At 45.2% G+C, this 18533-nt stretch overlaps 1 long non-coding RNA gene across 1 annotated transcript; it reads right to left on the bottom strand.

Annotated features, from left to right (window-relative positions):
• Positions 1 to 519: 519 nt before the first annotated feature.
• LOC120038845 lies at positions 520 to 6794 on the bottom strand. The gene is made up of 2 exons (XR_005475227.1): positions 6660 to 6794; positions 520 to 2144 (listed from the first exon to the last, which is right to left on the bottom strand). It is a non-coding gene; the product is annotated as an uncharacterized LOC120038845 (long non-coding RNA).
• Positions 6795 to 18533: the final 11739 nt, after the last annotated feature.

Here is an 18533-nt window from a genome sequence, read left to right as displayed (position 1 = left end):
CAACCCTAAACTCAAATCAAATCTGGAGTGTTCTGTTCTGGAGTGTTCTGTTCTGGAGTGTTCTGTTCTGGAGTGTTCTGTTCTGGAGTGTTCTGTTCTGGAGTGTTCTGTTCTGGAGTGGCCAGCGAAGAGTCCTGGAGCCTCATGTATCAATATTGTGTAGAAACTATTATATATATTATATATATATATATATTCCAAATACTACTTTCGAATGGAATTTAGAATGTTTGTAGGCATAGAAAAGGTGTGATTTGTCAAACAACCCTACGAGTGTCACAGCACACTGGTAGGAGATAACCATTCATAAAATACAAATTGTTCTGAGCTTCAGTGCTACTGCACCACCTTGGCTATTTGCATTTCGAAATGCCCCTAATTAACCATATATGGTCAAAATCATCCCTTTGATAAAGCCCACGGGGGAAATATACAACACCGTACCATGAAATATGACACAATCAACAACAAAAAAAGCGATGAAAAAATAAAACTTTTCAGAGACTGAAATAGAGGTGCTCGTGTCAAAGTTTGAGTACAACTTGAGTACAGCTTTAATTTGTCTCCGTTGTGGCTTAAGAACACAGAGAGATTAACCAATAAGAACACAGAGAGATTAACCAATAAGAACACAGAGAGATTAACCAATAAGAACACAGAGAGATTAACCAATAAGAACACAGAGAGATTAACCAATAAGAACACAGAGAGAGGACTATTATAACTCAAGTTGCTTTAGCAAGAAGGTAAATATACGTTGAATGAGTAGACAACACTCCCCAATAAGCCATCCACCCTCAACAGCTTCCTCCTGTAAGGGTATAGGCAACACACTGCTGTTCTGCAGAACTGAATGAGTCGTGAGTCATGGCCACACATTCAGCAGCATCTTCTGCTCATATTTGGGAACCCATTGATGACATCATGTCAAAGAAACCCCTCTTTGACTTCAACCTGTTGTGTGATGTCGTATATGGCAGTGTGGCAAAATGTTCCAACAGAGCAGATCAGACATCTCTCCTTCCATTTCAAAATGTATTATCTCTTAGTCTTTTAACAGTATTTACACAATGGATTACCTTTCACACGTGCCTCTAATGTAACAAATTACTGGACTTTATACAGATTGTAATCGTTAGAAATGCATTGATGCGGTCAAATTATATATAGCCTGTCAAGATATGGAAATACAATGAAAACTAAAAATATTTTCCTTATTACTCTCACAATGTCAGACAGACGTTCTGGATCATACAAGACAAGGCTCCTGTTTCTATTAACTGTTCTAGAAGGCTACTTACTTATATAATAATTTACATTTTGCAAATAATATAATGAACAACATCATAGGGTTGACATTTTGCCTCCAATCAATCGAGGCTCATAAGAAAAATAATATACATATTTTAAAATATTTTATCTGATTTTAGACATGATCAGGTCTCCAGATAAAAAACAAAAGCAAAAGTAAAGTTTTTTTTTTTATGATTTCATATAAACAATACGATTTCATTTGGCATGAACAAAAACACTAATTCTCAGTCAAAAACATAAGTCAGAACACAGCCTCTCTATTCTCTCATGTGATTTCAGGTCCTCTGACTGGGAAAATGTCTTTCCACAATGAGAGCAGTGGTATGTCTTCTCCTCCTGTGTATGTCTCCTCTGATGTGATTTCAGGTTCCCCAACTGAGTAAAACTCTTTCCACAGTGGGAGCATTGGTAGGGCTTTTCTCCTGTGTGTGTCCTCTCGTGCTTTGTCAGGCCTTCTAACCACCTAAAACTCTTTCCACAGTGGGAACAGTGGTAGGACTTTTCTCCTGTGTGTATTCTCTCATGTGACTTCAGGCTTCCTAACCAGGTAAAAGTAATTCCACAGTGGGAGCAGCGGTAAGGCTTCTCTCCAGAGTGTATTCTCTTATGTATTTTCAGGCTCCCTAACTGACTAAAACTGTTTCCACACTGGGGACATTGGAAAGGCTTTTCTCCTGTGTGTGTCCTCTCATGCTCTTTTAGGTTTCGTAACTTAGTAAAACTCTTTTCACAGTGGGAGCAGTGGTGTTGTCTCGCTGGTTTGGGCGTCTCTGGGTCTGGTTCCCCTGAAGGACTCTTCCTGCTGTCAGAGGGAGAGTCTGGTCTTTCTCCTGCCAAAGACAAACATATTATTTAGTTAAACAGGGGCCTGAATGAAACCTCCACATGATAAAACTGTCTTCCTATGAGGTTTAATCTAGACTAGATCCCCCCCCCCCCCCCCCCCCCCTACATTCCTCAATAACACAAGGTCAGTTTTCACAACATTACACCATTAAACGTAAACTTGGTGAGATTAAAAAAAAAAAAAAAAAAGATGTAGAGCTCCAAATCTAATCTTGTTCTCATGGCTGTCATGTTTTGGTCGAAAAATGTACTAAAATGGTCATAAAATGTACATTTCGACCTCCAAGTTGAACCACAAAGATGGTTGGAGGTCCACACATCAGAGAATGTTGAACTTGAATGGGAATATCAGTTGTTTTAAATTATACTGTCAACCCTCCATAAGAAACCTGTTGGAAATCATAAAAATTAAACAGAATAGAGAGGACCATTTAAGTTGACATTCAACGGTTGGACGGACCGGCGGCCATCTTTGTGGAAGTAATTAGAAGTTAAAATGTAAATTTCATTACAATTTCAATGATGTTGTCACGACTTCTACCGAAGGTAACTCCTCTCCCTGTTCGGGCGGCGCTCGGCGGTCGGCGTCGCCGGTTTACTAGCCGCCAACGGGTCCCTTTTTCCTTTTCTGTTTGTTTTGTCTGTGATCCTTTTCACACCTGGTTTCATTTGCGTTTATTTCTGTGTGTATATAGGGCACCTGTTGCCTGCCTTAGTTCGTGCGGGATTAAGCTTGTGTGTATTTGCGCTCGATTATATGTGATGTTTGTTGTTTTCACTATTACGCACGTGTATGTAAAGTGTCGGAACTGTGTTTGTTCCTCCGTGCGTTTGCACGAGTTTCTGAATATCGAGAGCGTAGTTTTTTGGATTTTCATCTGTGCCATTTTTGTATTGGTGGACTATATGATTAAACACGCTTCTCAGATATCCCTGCTCTCCTGCGCCTGACTCCTACACCTCTCACCGAGACGCACCTTATCACAGATGTACTGCAGTGGTCTGAAGCAGAGGTGCAAAGTACTTAAGTAAAGATACTTTAAAGTACTACCTAAGTACTTTTCCTTGACATCCAAAAGTACTCGTTACATTTTGAATGCTTAGCAGGACAGCAAAATGGTCAAATTCACACACTTTTCAAGAGAACATCCCTGATCATCCTTACTGCATCTGATCTGACAAATACATTGTTTGCAAATGACGCCTGAGTGTTGGAGTGCCCCTGGCTATCCGTAAAATAACAAAACAAGAACATTGTGCGGTCAGGTATGCTTAATATAAGGAATGTGAAATTATTAATACTTTTACTTTTTATACTTAAAATTATATTTTAGGAATTACATTTGATACTTAAGTATATTTAAAACCAAATACTTTTAGACTTTTACTCGAGTAGTATTTTACTGGGTGACTTTTACTTGAGTCATTTTCTATTAAGGTATCTTTACTTTTGAGTCATTTTCTATGAAGGAATCTTTACTTTTACTTGAGTCATTTTCTATTAAGGAATCTTTACTTTTACTCTAGTATGACAGTTGGGTACTTTTTCCACCACTGGTCTGAAGGGTCCATTCTATGAATTCTATGTGTATAATTGAAATGACACCCACCCTGTATTCAACCGATGGCAGGCAAGACTCAAAAACCTCAGATGATGTAAAGTAGGGTCTAAACTACAACATGTGCAAACAAGGAGTTTGCATGTTTTTAGATAATTGATGTTAAAAGGTTAAAAATGTAATAATTAAAAATAAAAAGAATTGGGGGGGGGGGTTATAAAACAGTTTAACAACCCTTTATGTTTTTCAATGATATCAAACTCAACCGTTTCTCTATTCCAGTGATTAAAACATGGATGTCTCATGGTCTGGTGGGGAATAGAAAACGGGTCAACTTTGAACATTTAAAATAAATAAATGTAACCTTTATTTAACTAGGCAAGTCAGAACAAATTCTTATTTTTAATGAAGGCCTACCCGGGGAACAGTGGGTTAACTGCCTTGTTCAGGCGCAGAACGACAGATTTTCACCTTGTCAGCTCGAGGATTCGATCTTGCAATCTTTTGGTTACTAGTCCAATGCTCTAACCACTAGGCTACCTGCCGCTACCTGCCGCCCCCCACATCTCCTGAATGTTTTGCCATTCAGGTCCAAAAAGTCCTTTTCTGACCACTTCTTCCATGGGCAAACATCTATGGACACACTATGGATACTCTATGGACACAGGGCTAGGCTACATCCTCTATATCTACAACAGGGCTAGGCTACATCCTCTATATCTACAACAGGGCTAGGCTACATCCTCTATATCTACAACAGGGCTAGGCTACATCCTCTATATCTACAACAGGGCTAGGCTACATCCTCTATATCTACAACAGGGCTAGGCTACATCCTCTATATCTACAACAGGGCTACATCCTCTATATCTACAACAGGGCTACATCCTCTATATCTACAACAGGGCTAGGCTACATCCTCTATATCTACAACAGGGCTAGGCTACATCCTCTATATCTACAACAGGGCTAGGCTACATCCTCTATATCTACAACAGGGCTAGGCCACATCCTCTATATCTACAACAGGGCTAGGCTACATCCTCTATATCTACAACAGGGCTACGCTACATCCTCTATATCTACAACAGGGCTAGGCCACATCCTCTATATCTACAACAGGGCTAGGCCACATCCTCTATATCTACAACAGGGCTAGGCTACATCCTCTATATCTACAACAGGGCTACGCTACATCCTCTATATCTACAACAGGGCTAGGCCACATCCTCTATATCTACAACAGGGCTAGGCTACATCCTCTATATCTACAACAGGGCTAGGCTACATCCTCTATATCTACAACAGGGCTAGGCTACATCCTCTATATCTACAACAGGGCTAGGCTACATCCTCTATATCTACAACAGGGCTACGCTACATCCTCTATATCTACAACAGGGCTAGGCTACATCCTCTATATCTACAACAGGGCTAGGCTACATCCTCTATATCTACAACAGGGCTAGGCTACTGAGACCTCAGTAAAAGATGTCAAAAAATACAAGTTTTCCATTTCAATTTATAAAACGGGTCATATCATTAAAAAGTACCAAGAATCCATGTGAATTGTTTGAAGAGGATGCTATATCGTTACAAATGATATATGTATAAAAATGAGCTGGATCAGAAAGGCTACTTTTGAGATTGTCAAAAATGTATATATAAAAATAGATCTCAGAATCTAGACTCTATATATTAGAGCACACTATAAGGAGTATAATGACTCCAAGATAATCTAGACTCTATATATTAGAGCACAATATAAGGAGTATAATGACTCCAAGATAATCTAGACTCTATATGTTAGAGCACACTATAAGGAGTATAATGACTCCAAGATAATCTAGACTCTATATGTTAGAGCACACTATAAGGAGTATAATGACTCCAAGATAATCTAGACTCTATATGTTAGAGCACACTATAAGGAGTATAATGACTCCAAGATAATCTAGACTCTATATGTTAGAGCACACTATAAGGAGTATAATGACTCCAAGATAATCTAGACTCTATATGTTAGAGCACACTATAAGGAGTATAATGACTCCAAGATAATCTAGACTCTATATATTAGAGCACAATATAAGGAGTATAATGACTCCAAGATAATCTAGACTCTATATGTTAGAGCACACTATAAGGAGTATAATGACTCCAAGATAATCTAGACTCTATATGTTAGAGCACAATATAAGGAGTATAATGACTCCAAGATAATCTAGACTCTATATATTAGAGCACAATATAAGGAGTATAATGACTCCAAGATAATCTAGACTCTATATGTTAGAGCACAATATAAGGAGTATAATGACTCCAAGATAATCTAGACTCTATATGTTAGAGCACAATATAAGGAGTATAATGACTCCAAGATAATCTAGACTCTATATGTTAGAGCACACTATAAGGAACATAATGACACCAAGATGTTGTCTGTATCACGTAGGGTTCAGAGGTCATGGGGTCTAACAGGAGGCATGTATAGGTCTAAAAAGGTCCTAAAATGGCCACTTTTATCATGGTTCTCTCAAACATGGTTTGTGTTACAAATGTAAAAAAACATATCGAACATACTTCCTCCAATGAGGTTTCTATGAGAGAATTGCCAAAACATTATATTCTGAGATACAAAAAATATTTTCGGGCCACGTTGGCATGGAATCACTCTCCAGTGTAATACAATGTAATTTGAGTCATGATAAGAGCAAGTCCATTCTGTGAGACATTAAAGATGTGATTTTGCGTGTAAATCCATTGTTAAGGTTTTGTTGGTGACCCGCTCTTTGGTGGTATACACATCTTACAGTGTAGTTATCAATTCCTACATTAAATAATAACATATTCAAGCATCAACATTCAGTAGAACGCTGTTTTAAAACCACGCATCAGTTCATCAATAGTTTGTGCTCCTGTTTTTAAGACAGTACTTACTGGTCTTAATCAGATCTCCTGTCTCCCCCTGTTCTTGTTCTTCCTTCTTCTCCTCTTTCAATGTGACAGTCATCTCCCCCTCATCCTCCTCCACTCCAAAAACTGCATCCTCCTCTTCTTTTACTGTAACATCCTCTTCCTCTTTCACTCTGAACGAGTCTTCCTCTTCTTTCACTGAAACGTCTTTCTCTTCTTCTTTCACTGTAACAGCCTCACCCTCTTCTTGTTTTTGTATTGTAACATCCTCCTCTTCCTCCTCCTCTTTCACGAGAACTTCTTTCTCCGTCCAGCAGACGTCCTCTTCTGTAGCAGGAGGAGAGTAGCTTAGTGAACTCATGGTCGGAGACGTTAGCTAACTAGCTAGCGTTCGTTAGCCTAGTGATAGGCTAATTTATCAAGCCAGCTACCTAACAACGTATATATGAAATTAAATGGGGAAACTAGCTAGCTATAAGACATACGTATTTTTAAAACACAGGTGCAACTATACAACGACTATTTTATCGAGAAATGTAGTGAGGTGGCTGACTAGCTGCTGTTGTTGTTGTTGACGAAGAAACGTCCCGTCCACTAGATTATACGTCACACTAGCAGTGTCGCCTGAAAGACGCACATCGCCTTCTGCCGACTGGACTGCGTCACGCTTTTGAGAGAAATTGTTATTTTATTTCCAGACAACAAAAAAATCTAATAAAAAAAAAAAAATTCTTTCATCAAATAATAATAAAATAATGTGCGGCAAGTAGCCTAACGGTTATAACGGTTATAGCGGTTTGAATACCAGAGTAGAACAGGAAAACATCTGAAAGATCAGTTGATGTGTCCTTGAGCAATGGCTGACCCTGTAACACAACACCTATCATACTACTATGTCTGACCCTGTAAAACAACACCTATCATACTACTATGGCTGACCCTGTAACACAACACATTACACTGTACCCATCATACTACTATGTCTGACCCTGTAAAACAACACCTATCATACTACTATGACTGACCCTGTAACACAACACCTATCATACTACTATGGCTGACCCTGTAACACAACACCTATCATACTACTATGACTGACCCTGTAACACAACACCTATCATACTACTATGGCTGACCCTGTAAAACAACACCTATCATACTACTATGGCTGACCCTGTAACACAACACATTACACTGCACCTATCATACTACTATGTCTGACCCTGTAAAACAACACCTATCATACTACTATGTCTGACCCTGTAAAACAACACCTATCATACTACAATGGCTGACCCTGTAATACAACACCTATCATACTACAATGGCTGACCCTGTAACACAACACCTATCATACTACTGTGACTGACCCTGTAAAACAACACCTATCATACTACTATGGCTGACCCTGTAAAACAACACCTATCATACTACTATGGCTGACCCTGTAACACAACACCTATCATACTACTATGACTGACCCTGTAACACAACACATATCATATTACTATGACTGACCCTGTAAAACAACACCTATCATACTACTATGACTGACCCTGTAAAACAACACCTATCATACTACTATGGCTGACCCTGTACAACAACACCTATCATACTACTATGACTGACCCTGTAAAACAACACCTATCATACTACTATGGCTGACCCTGTAAAACAACACCTATCATACTACTATGGCTGACCCTGTAAAACAACACCTATCATACTACTATGGCTGACCCTGTAAAACAACACCTATCATACTACTATGACTGACCCTGTAAAACAACACCTATCATACTACTATGTCTGATCCTGTAAAACAACACATGACACTGCACCTATCATACTACAATGGCTGACCCTGTAATACAACACATTACACTGCACCTATCATACTACTATGACTGATCCTGTAACACAACACATTAAACTGCACCACCATACTACTATGACTGACCCTGTAAAACAACACATTTCACTGCACCTGTCATACTACTATGGCTGACCCTGTAACACAACACCTATCATACTACTATGAATGACCCTGTAACACAACACATTACACTGCACCTATCATACTACTATGGCTGACCCTGTAAAACAACACCTATCATACTACTATGACTGACCCTGTAAAACAACACCTATCATACTACTATGGCTGACCCTGTAAAACAACACCTATCATACTACTATGACTGACCCTGTAAAACAACACCTATCATACTACTATGGCTGACCCTGTAAAACAACAGATTACACTGCACCTATCATACTACTATGGCTGACCCTGTAAAACAACACCTATCATACTACTATGACTGACCCTGTAAAACAACACCTATCATACTACTATGACTGACCCTGTAAAACAACACATTTCACTGCACCTATATGGTGTTGTTGTATATTATTAGCAGATGTCCAAAGGAAAGCATGTGTTGATTGATTAGTGCAGATTTGTAATGAGTATGAATTTAAAGCATAACACCAGACTGCATACAAAGAGGAGCGGCACGCAAGGTATTCTAATCTCATTGAAAATGGCGGGGGAGGGGGGGACCCCAGAATAATCATTTCTGTTTGTAAAGAAATTAGTTCAACCACCACATTCACATTGACAAACCCCAACTTCTGTCTCTGAAATGGTCCATAATATGAGGTCAACTACCCTGTCCCCCTCGGACCCTGTTCCCACAGGCCTCCATCTTCTCAGTCCATAATATGAGGTCAACTACCCTGCCCCCTCGGACCCTGTTCCCACAGGCCTCCATCTTCTCAGTCCAACTGGAGTGGTACAGTAAGGATGTGACCGTTGACCAAGTTGGAAGAAGCTGAACTCCCAGGAGTAACATTGGGAGGGTCAGTTATCACGGTCAAGTCATGTTGACAGAGTTGTTGTGAACTCCCAGGAGTAACATTGGGAGGGTCAGTTATCACGGTCAAGTCATATTGACAGAGTTGTTGTGAACTCCCAGGAGTAACATTGGGAGGGTCAGTTATCACGGTCAAGTCATGTTGACAGAGTTGTTGTGAACTCCCAGGAGTAACATTGGGAGGGTCAGTTATCACGGTCAAGTCATATTGACAGAGTTGTTGTGAACTCCCAGGAGTAACATTGGGAGGGTCAGTTATCACGGTCAAGTCATATTGACAGAGTTGTTGTGAACTCCCAGGAGTAACATTGGGAGGGTCAGTTATCACGGTCAAGTCATATTGACAGAGTTGTTGTGAACTCCCAGGAGTAACATTGGGAGGGTCAGTTATCACGGTCAAGTCATATTGACAGAGTTGTTGTGAACTCCCAGGAGTAACATTGGGAGGGTCAGTTATCACGGTCAAGTCATGTTGACAGAGTTGTTGTGAACTCCCAGGAGTAACATTGGGAGGGTCAGTTATCACGGTCAAGTCATATTGACAGTGTTGTTGTGAAGATGGGGCAGAGGTATGTCTGTTATAATAAAAATATATGTTCTGCGTTTTTTGGACACACAAAAAAACAATCATCTGTAATTGTTGTTCAGGCTGTGGTCTTGTCCTGTCTTGATTACTGTCTGGTAATAGGATGAGGTGCAGCAAAGAAAGATCTAACAAAGCTAGGCTGTAGGCTGTAGGCTCTAGGCTGTGGTCTTGTCCTGTCTTGATTACTGTCTGGTAATAGGGTGAGGTGCAGCAAAGAAAGATCTAGCAAAGCTAGGCTGTTGGCTGTAGACTGTAGGCTGTGGGCTGTAGACTGTAGGCTGTAGGCTGTAGGCTGTAGGTTGTAGGCTCTAGCCTGTAGGCTGTAGGCTGTAGGCTGTAGACTGTAGGCTGTAGGCTGTAGGCTGTAGACTGTAGACTGTAGGCTGTTGGCTGTAGCCTGTAGCCTGTAGGCTGTAGGCTGTAGCCTGTAGGCTGTAGGCTGTAGGTTGTAGGCTGTAGGCTGTAGGCTGTAGGCTGTAGACTGTAGGCTGTAGGCTGTAGGCTGTAGGCTGTAGGCTGTAGACTGTAGGCTGTAGGTTGTAGGCTGTAGCCTGTAGACTGTAGGCTGTAGACTGTAGGCTGTAGGCTGTAGGCTGTAGGCTGTAGGCTGTAGACTCTAGGCTGTAGACTGTAGGCTGTAGACTCTAGGCTGTAGACTGTAGGCTGTAGGCTGTAGGCTGTAGACTCTAGGCTGTAGGCTGTAGACTCTAGGCTGTAGCCTGTTGGCTGTAGGCTGTAGACTCTAGGCCAGACATGGGCAAACTACGGCCCGCGGGCCACATACGGCCCGTTAGGCTTTTTAATCCGGCCCGCCGAACTTGTCCAAATTATAGTAAAAACCTCCTTTTTTTCCCCTTTCCCTGCAATGCCCACGTTTCCCCAATAGATGGCGCACTCAAAACACATTGACCGTTGTTGGAGTGGCGCGTATTTCTCTTTATTTCACTTTAATTTTCACTTCGTTTCACGTCACCATTAAGCCCTTCTGTGAAAATGAGCGGACCAAAGAGAAGGAAAGTGGACAGCGAATGCCGAGTGTTTAATAAGGAGTGGACAAACTCGTCCGTGGCGAGTTTGTAGAGCGCGCGGTCAGGACAATCCATCCATGATTTTGCGGAGTTTAACACAAGTAGATATTATTGAGCTTGAGTATTTCGTTGTGTAATAATATGTTTTGAATGTTGAAAGTGATTCCATTTTTCAATAAATGTTGATTTCTTTAACTTTGCACCTTCGATTGAAACTTATTAAAAACAGACGCAATCTTGATAAATCACAGTGCGTATGTTATTTTAATCTATTTACATTTCCTCATCCCGGTATCTGCGAAATAGTATGTAAATGCCATATCTTGCATATTCCTTGAGACAAATTTATTAACTGATAAGGGCTATTTTTCACATTTGAAAGACAGTTAATAAATTGGGTTGTAGTGTTCTTACTGTGCTATGAGGTTTGCACACACTACATTTAATGCTTTAGTATATCCGGCCCAAACACTCCCTCCAAATGCTCCTGGCCCGGCCCCTCTGTCAAATTTTAGAACCCATTGTGGCCCGCGAGTCAAAAAGTTTGCCCACCCCTGCTCTAGGCTGTAGACTGTAGGCTGTAGACTCTAGGCTGTAGACTGTAGGCTGTAGACTGTAGGCTGTAGACTCTAGGCTGTAGGCTGTAGGCTGTAGACTCTAGCCTGTAGGCTGTAGGCTGTAGACTGTAGGCTGTAGGCTGTTGGCTGTAGGCTGTAGGCTGTAGGCTGTAGCCTGTTGGCTGTAGGCTGTAGGCTGTAGGCTGTAGCCTGTAGGATGTAGGCTGTAGCCTGTTGGCTGTAGGCTGTAGGCTGTAGACTCTAGGCTGTAGCCTGTTGGCTGTAGGCTGTAGGCTGTAGACTGTAGGCTGTAGGCTGTAGGCTGTAGACTCTAGGCTGTAGCCTGTTGGCTGTAGGCTGTAGGCTGTAGGCTGTAGGCTGTAGACTCTAGCCTGTAGGCTGTAGGCTGTAGGCTGTAGGCTGTAGGCTGTAGGCTGTAGACTGTAGACTGTAAACTGTAAACTGTAGACTGTAGCCTGTAGACTGTAGACTGTAGGCTGTAGGCTGTAGGCTATTGGCTGTTGGCTGTAGGCTGTAGCCTGTAGCCTGTAGCCTGTAGGCTGTTGGCTGTAGGCTGTAGCCTGTTGGCTGTAGCCTGTTGGCTGTAGGCTGTAGGCTGTAGCCTGTAGGCTGTAGGCTGTAGGCTGTAGGCTGTAGACTGTAGCCTGTTGGCTGTAGCCTGTAGACTGTAGGCTGTAGCCTGTAGACTGTAGACTGTAGCCTGTAGACTGTAGACTGTAGCCTGTTGGCTGTAGCCTGTAGGCTGTAGCCTGTTGGCTGTAGGCTGTAGGCTGTAAGCTGTAGGCTGCTGGCTGTAGGCTTTTAGGCTGTAGGCTGTTGGCTGTTGGCTGTAGGCTGTAGACTGTAGCCTGTAGACTGTAGACTGTAGCCTGTTGGCTGTAGCCTGTAGGCTGTAGCCTGTTGGCTGTATCCTGTAGACTGTAGGCTGTCGGCTGTAGCCTGTAGATGGGCTGTGTACAGGTGCAATGATCGGTAAACTGTCACAAACCTGTCACAAATCATTGTCGTCTGTCCGTGTCATGTTGTCCTCTCAGCACTGGGAGGAATATGATATGTCGTCCTCTCAGCACTGGGAGGAATATGAGAAGTTGTCCTCTCAGCACTGGGAGGAATATGAGAAGTGGTCCTCTCAGCACTGGGAGGAATATGAGGTGTTGTCCTCTCAGCACTGGGAGGAATATGAGATGTCGTCCTCTCAGCACTGGGAGGAATATGAGAAGTTGTCCTTTCAGCACTGCTCAATATGAGAAGTTGTCCTCTCAGCACTGGGAGGAATATGAGAAGTTGTCCTCTCAGCACTGGGAGGAATATGAGAAGTTGTCCTCTCAGCACTGGGAGGAATAGGAGATGTTGTCCTCTCAGCACTGGGAGGAATATGAGATGTTGTCCTCTCAGCACTGGGAGGAATATGAGATGTTGTCCTCTCAGCACTGGGAGGAATAGGAGGTGTTGTCCTCTCAGCACTGAGAGGAATATGAGGTGTTGTCCTCTCAGCACTGGGAGGAATATAAGATGTTGTCCTCTCAGCACTGGGAGGAATATGAGAAGTTGTCCTCTCAGCACTGGGAGGAAGTGCCGGAGTGCAAGATGAACCGGCCTTAAAGCTCCAGTAAGTTATTTATTTATTTTTTATTTATTGAATATTCGAAACATACAATATACTTGCAATGAAGCCGCTCAATAACTACATCCCACCAGTCATCCAACAGATTCCTATTCAGAGCGACACACAGAAGCATCCAGGGCCAATGCCCTGCTCAAGGGCATGTTGACCGATCTACCACCAGGCCAAAAAACGTGAACCCGAACCCTCCAAGATCCCCCCACAGTTCCCCAATAGCTGTCTTTCAAACAATCGAGACCACTCCCACAGTCCCTACAGGTAGAGAAAAAAATACAATGAATTCCATTCCCCCAAGAACCCCCCGATGCACCAACAACCAAGAGGATGAACTAAAGAGACAAAAGGAAAAGAAAGAAGAAAACAGCAAACAACAATGCAAAAATAAAATCTAACTAAATAATACATTTAAAACAAAGGACATCAAGAACAACTAAAATCATAACAGCAATGCCAACTATATATGTTTGTGTGCATGTCTGGCACTATTACATGTATGTGTGTGTTCTTGTATGTGTTAATTTGAATGAGAGTGTGTGTATATGCATGTGTACCAACACCTGCACGGCATCAGCCTCAGGCAAACCGACATTAGTTGTTAAAACACTGCCACTTAGTGTCATTCAAATGTACTTTTGGTACAGCATGGACTGCAGCAGCTAGGTGGAGCCCAATGGTACAGCATGGACTGCAGCAGCTAGGTGGAGCCCAATGGTACAGCATGGACTGCAGCGGCTAGGTGGAGCCCAATGGTACAGCATGGACTGCAGCAGCTAGGTGGAGCCCAATGGTACAGCATGGACTGCAGCGGCTAGGTGGACTCCAATGGTACAGCATGGACTGCAGCGGCTAGGTGGACTCCAATGGTACAGCATGGACTGCAGCAGCTAGGTGGAGCCCAATGGTACAGCATGGACTGCAGCAGCTAGGTGGAGCCCAATGGTACAGCATGGACTGCAGCGGCTAGGTGGACTCCAATGGTACAGCATGGACTGCAGCGGTTAGGTGGACTCCAATGGTACAGCATGGACTGCAGCGGCTAGGTGGACTCCAATGGTACAGCATGGACTGCAGCGGCTAGGTGGAGCCCAATGGTACAGCATGGACTGCAGCGGCTAGGTGGAGCCCAATGATACAGCATGGACTGCAGCGGCTAGGTGGACTCCAATGGTACAGCATGGACTGCAGCAGCTAGGTGGAGCCCAATGGTACAGCATGGACTGCAGCAGCTAGGTGGAGCCCAATGGTACAGCATGGACTGCAGCAGCTAGGTGGACTCCAATGGTACAGCATGGACTGCAGCGGCTAGGTGGAGCCCAATGGTACAGCACGGACTGCAGCAGCTAGGTGGAGCCCAATGGTACAGCATGGACTGCAGCAGCTAGGTGGACTCCAATGGTACAGCATGGACTGCAGCGGCTAGGTGGACTCCAATGGTACAGCATGGACTGCAGCAGCTAGGTGGAGCCCAATGGTACAGCATGGACTGCAGCAGCTAGGTGGAGCCCAATGGTACAGCATGGACTGCAGCAGCTAGGTGGAGCCCAATGGTACAGCATGGACTGCAGCGGCTAGGTGGACTCCAATGGTACAGCATGGACTGCAGCGGCTAGGTGGACTCCAATGGTACAGCATGGACTGCAGCGGCCAGGTGGAGCCCAATGATACAGCATGGACTGCAGCAGCTAGGTGGAGCCCAATGGTACAGCACGGACTGCAGCAGCTAGGTGGACTCCAATGGTACAGCATGGACTGCAGCAGCTAGGTGGAGCCCAATGGTACAGCATGGACTGCAGCAGCTAGGTGGAGCCCAATGGTACAGCATGGACTGCAGCGGCTAGGTGGACTCCAATGGTACAGCATGGACTGCAGCGGCTAGGTGGACTCCAATGGTACAGCATGGACTGCAGCGGCTAGGTGGAGCCCAATGGTACAGCACGGACTGCAGCAGCTAGGTGGACTCCAATGGTACAGCATGGACTGCAGCAGCTAGGTGGAGCCCAATGGTACAGCATGGACTGCAGCAGCTAGGTGGAGCCCAATGGTACAGCATGGACTGCAGCGGCTAGGTGGACTCCAATGGTACAGCATGGACTGCAGCGGCTAGGTGGACTCCAATGGTACAGCATGGACTGCAGCGGCTAGGTGGAGCCCAATGGTACAGCATGGACTGCAGCAGCTAGGTGGACTCCAATGGTACAGCATGGACTGCAGCAGCTAGGTGGAGCCCAATGGTACAGCATGGACTGCAGCAGCTAGGTGGAGCCCAATGGTACAGCATGGACTGCAGCAGCTAGGTGGAGCCCAATGATACAGCATGGACTGCAGCAGCTAGGTGGACTCCAATGGTACAGCATGAACTGCAGCAGCTAGGTGGACTCCAATGGTACAGCATGGACTGCAGCAGCTAGGTGGACTCCAATGGTACAGCATGGACTGCAGCAGCTAGGTGGAGCCCAATGGTACAGCATGGACTGCAGCGGCTAGGTGGAGCCCAATGGTACAGCATGGACTGCAGCAGCTAGGTGGAGCCCAATGGTACAGCATGGACTGCAGCGGCTAGGTGGAGCCCAATGGTACAGCATGGACTGCAGCGGCCAGGTGGAGCCCAATGGTACAGCATGGACTGCAGCAGCTAGGTGGAGCACGATGATACAGCATGGACTGCAGCGGCCAGGTGGAGCCCAATGGTACAGCATGGACTGCAGCGGCCAGGTGGAGCCCAATGGCACAGCATGGACTGCAGCGGCTAGGTGGACTCCAATGGTACAGCATGGACTGCAGCGGCTAGGTGGAGCCCAATGATACAGCATGGACTGCAGCAGCTAGGTGGAGCCCAATGGTACAGCATGGACTGCAGCGGCTAGGTGGACTCCAATGGTACAGCATGGACTGCAGCGGCTAGGTGGACTCCAATGGTACAGCATGGACTGCAGCGGCTAGGTGGACTCCAATGGTACAGCATGGACTGCAGCGGCTAGGTGGACTCCAATGGTACAGCATGGACTGCAGCAGCTAGGTGGAGCCCAATGGTACAGCATGGACTGCAGCAGCTAGGTGGAGCCCAATGGTACAGCATGGACTGCAGCAGCTAGGTGGACTCCAATGGTACAGCATGAACTGCAGCAGCTAGGTGGACTCCAATGGTACAGCATGGACTGCAGCGGCTAGGTGGACTCCAATGGTACAGCATGGACTGCAGCGGCTAGGTGGACTCCAATGGTACAGCATGGACTGCAGCAGCTAGGTGGAGCCCAATGGTACAGCATGGACTGCAGCGGCTAGGTGGACTCCAATGGTACAGCATGGACTGCAGCGGCTAGGTGGACTCCAATGGTACAGCATGGACTGCAGCGGCCAGGTGGAGCCCAATGGTACAGCATGGACTGCAGCAGCTAGGTGGACTCCAATGGTACAGCATGGACTGCAGCGGCTAGGTGGACTCCAATGGTACAGCATGGACTGCAGCGGCCAGGTGGAGCCCAATGGTACAGCATGGACTGCAGCAGCTAGGTGGAGCCCAATGGTACAGCATGGACTGCAGCGGCTAGGTGGAGCCCAATGATACAGCATGGACTGCAGCTTGAATGTTGAAAGGCAATTTGTAAACGATACCACTCTTTTCTGGAGAAAGTGTTGCTCGCATGATTTGAGTGTGCAGTGTTGGGTACAGAGAGCTCTTTCCCAAGTTCATTGATAGTCCGTCCCACCCTGCACCATATTAGCCCATCGTCTAAGAAGCTCAGGACCCTGACTCCTGCTCGGAGAAGGGGGGGGCGGGGGGGCTAGCGCTTCGCTTAACAAGGCAGATGTCAGGTATTTCCTGTGCGCCGGTAGAATGGGAATACGGTGAATCAATAGTTCTGTTGTACTGACTGAAGGACGGTTTTGATTGGCTAGTGTTGTGGTGCAGAGGGTTCTCTGTAGTGTTGTGGTACAGAGGGGTTCTCTGTAGTGTTGTGGTGCAGAGGGTTCTCTGTAGTGTTGTGGTGCAGAGGGGTTCTCTGTAGTGCTGTGGTGCAAAGGGTTCTCTGTAGTGTTGTGGTGCAGAGGGTTCTCTGTAGTGTTGTGGTGCAGAGGGTTCTCTGTAGTGTTGGGGTGCAGAGGGTTCTCTGTAATTGCTGTGGTGCAGAGGGTTCTCTGTAGTGTTGTGGTGCAGAGGGTTCTCTGTAGTGTTGTGGTGCAGAGGGTTCTCTGTAGTGTTGTGGTGCAGAGGGTTCTCTGTAGTGTTGGGGTGCAGAGGGTTCTCTGTAATTGCTGTGGTGCAGAGGGTTCTCTGTAGTGTTGTGGTGCAGAGGGTTCTCTGTAGTGTTGTGGTGCAGAGGGTTCTCTGTAGTGTTGTGGTGCAGAGGGTTCTCTATAGTGTTGTGGTGCAGAGGGTTCTCTGTAGTGTTGTGGTGCAGAGGGTTCTCTGTAGTGTTGTGGTGTAGAGGGTTCTCCGTAGTGCTGTGGTGCAGAGGGGTTCTCTGTAGTGTTGTGGTGCAGAGGGTTCTCTGTAGTGTTGTGGTGCAGAGGGTTCTCTGTAGTGTTGTGGTGCAGAGGGTTCTCTGTAGTGTTGTGGTGTAGAGGGTTCTCCGTAGTGCTGTGGTGCAGAGGGGTTCTCTGTAGTGTTGTGGTGCAGAGGGTTCTCTGTAGTTTTGTGGTGCAGAGGGGTTCTCTGTAGTGTTGTGGTGCAGAGGGTTCTCTGTAGTTTTGTGGTGCAGAGGGTTCTCTGTAGTGTTGTGGTGCAGAGGGGTTCTCTGTAGTTTTGTGGTGCAGAGGGGTTCTCTGTAGTGTTGTGGTGCAGAGGGTTCTCTGTAGTGTTGTGGTGCAGAGGGGTTCTCTGTAGTGTTGTGGTGCAGAGGGTTCTCTGTAGTGTTGTGGTGCAGAGGGGTTCTCTGTAGTGTTGTGGTGCAGAGGGGTTCTCTGTAGTGTTGTGGTGTAGAGGGGTTCTCTGTAGTGTTGTGGTGCAGAGGGTTCTCTGTAGTGCTGTGGTGCAGAGGGGTTCTCTGTAGTGTTGTGGTGTAGAGGGGTTCTCTGTAGTGTTGTGGTGCAGAGGGTTCTCTGTAGTGCTGTGGTGCAGAGGGTTCTCTGTAGTGTTGTGGTACAGAGGGTTCTCTGTAGTGTTGTGGTGCAGAGGGGTTCTCTGTAGTGTTGTGGTGCAGAGGGGTTCTCTGTAGTGTTGTGGTGCAGAGGGGTTCTCTGTAGTGTTGTGGTGCAGAGGGGT

The sequence above is a fragment of the Salvelinus namaycush genome, unplaced genomic scaffold, assembly GCF_016432855.1.
Source record: "Salvelinus namaycush isolate Seneca unplaced genomic scaffold, SaNama_1.0 Scaffold24, whole genome shotgun sequence".
Lineage (NCBI taxonomy): Eukaryota > Metazoa > Chordata > Actinopteri > Salmoniformes > Salmonidae > Salvelinus > Salvelinus namaycush.
Note: the sequence above shows the minus strand (reverse complement) of the source record. Positions and strands in the feature narration are given on the sequence as shown.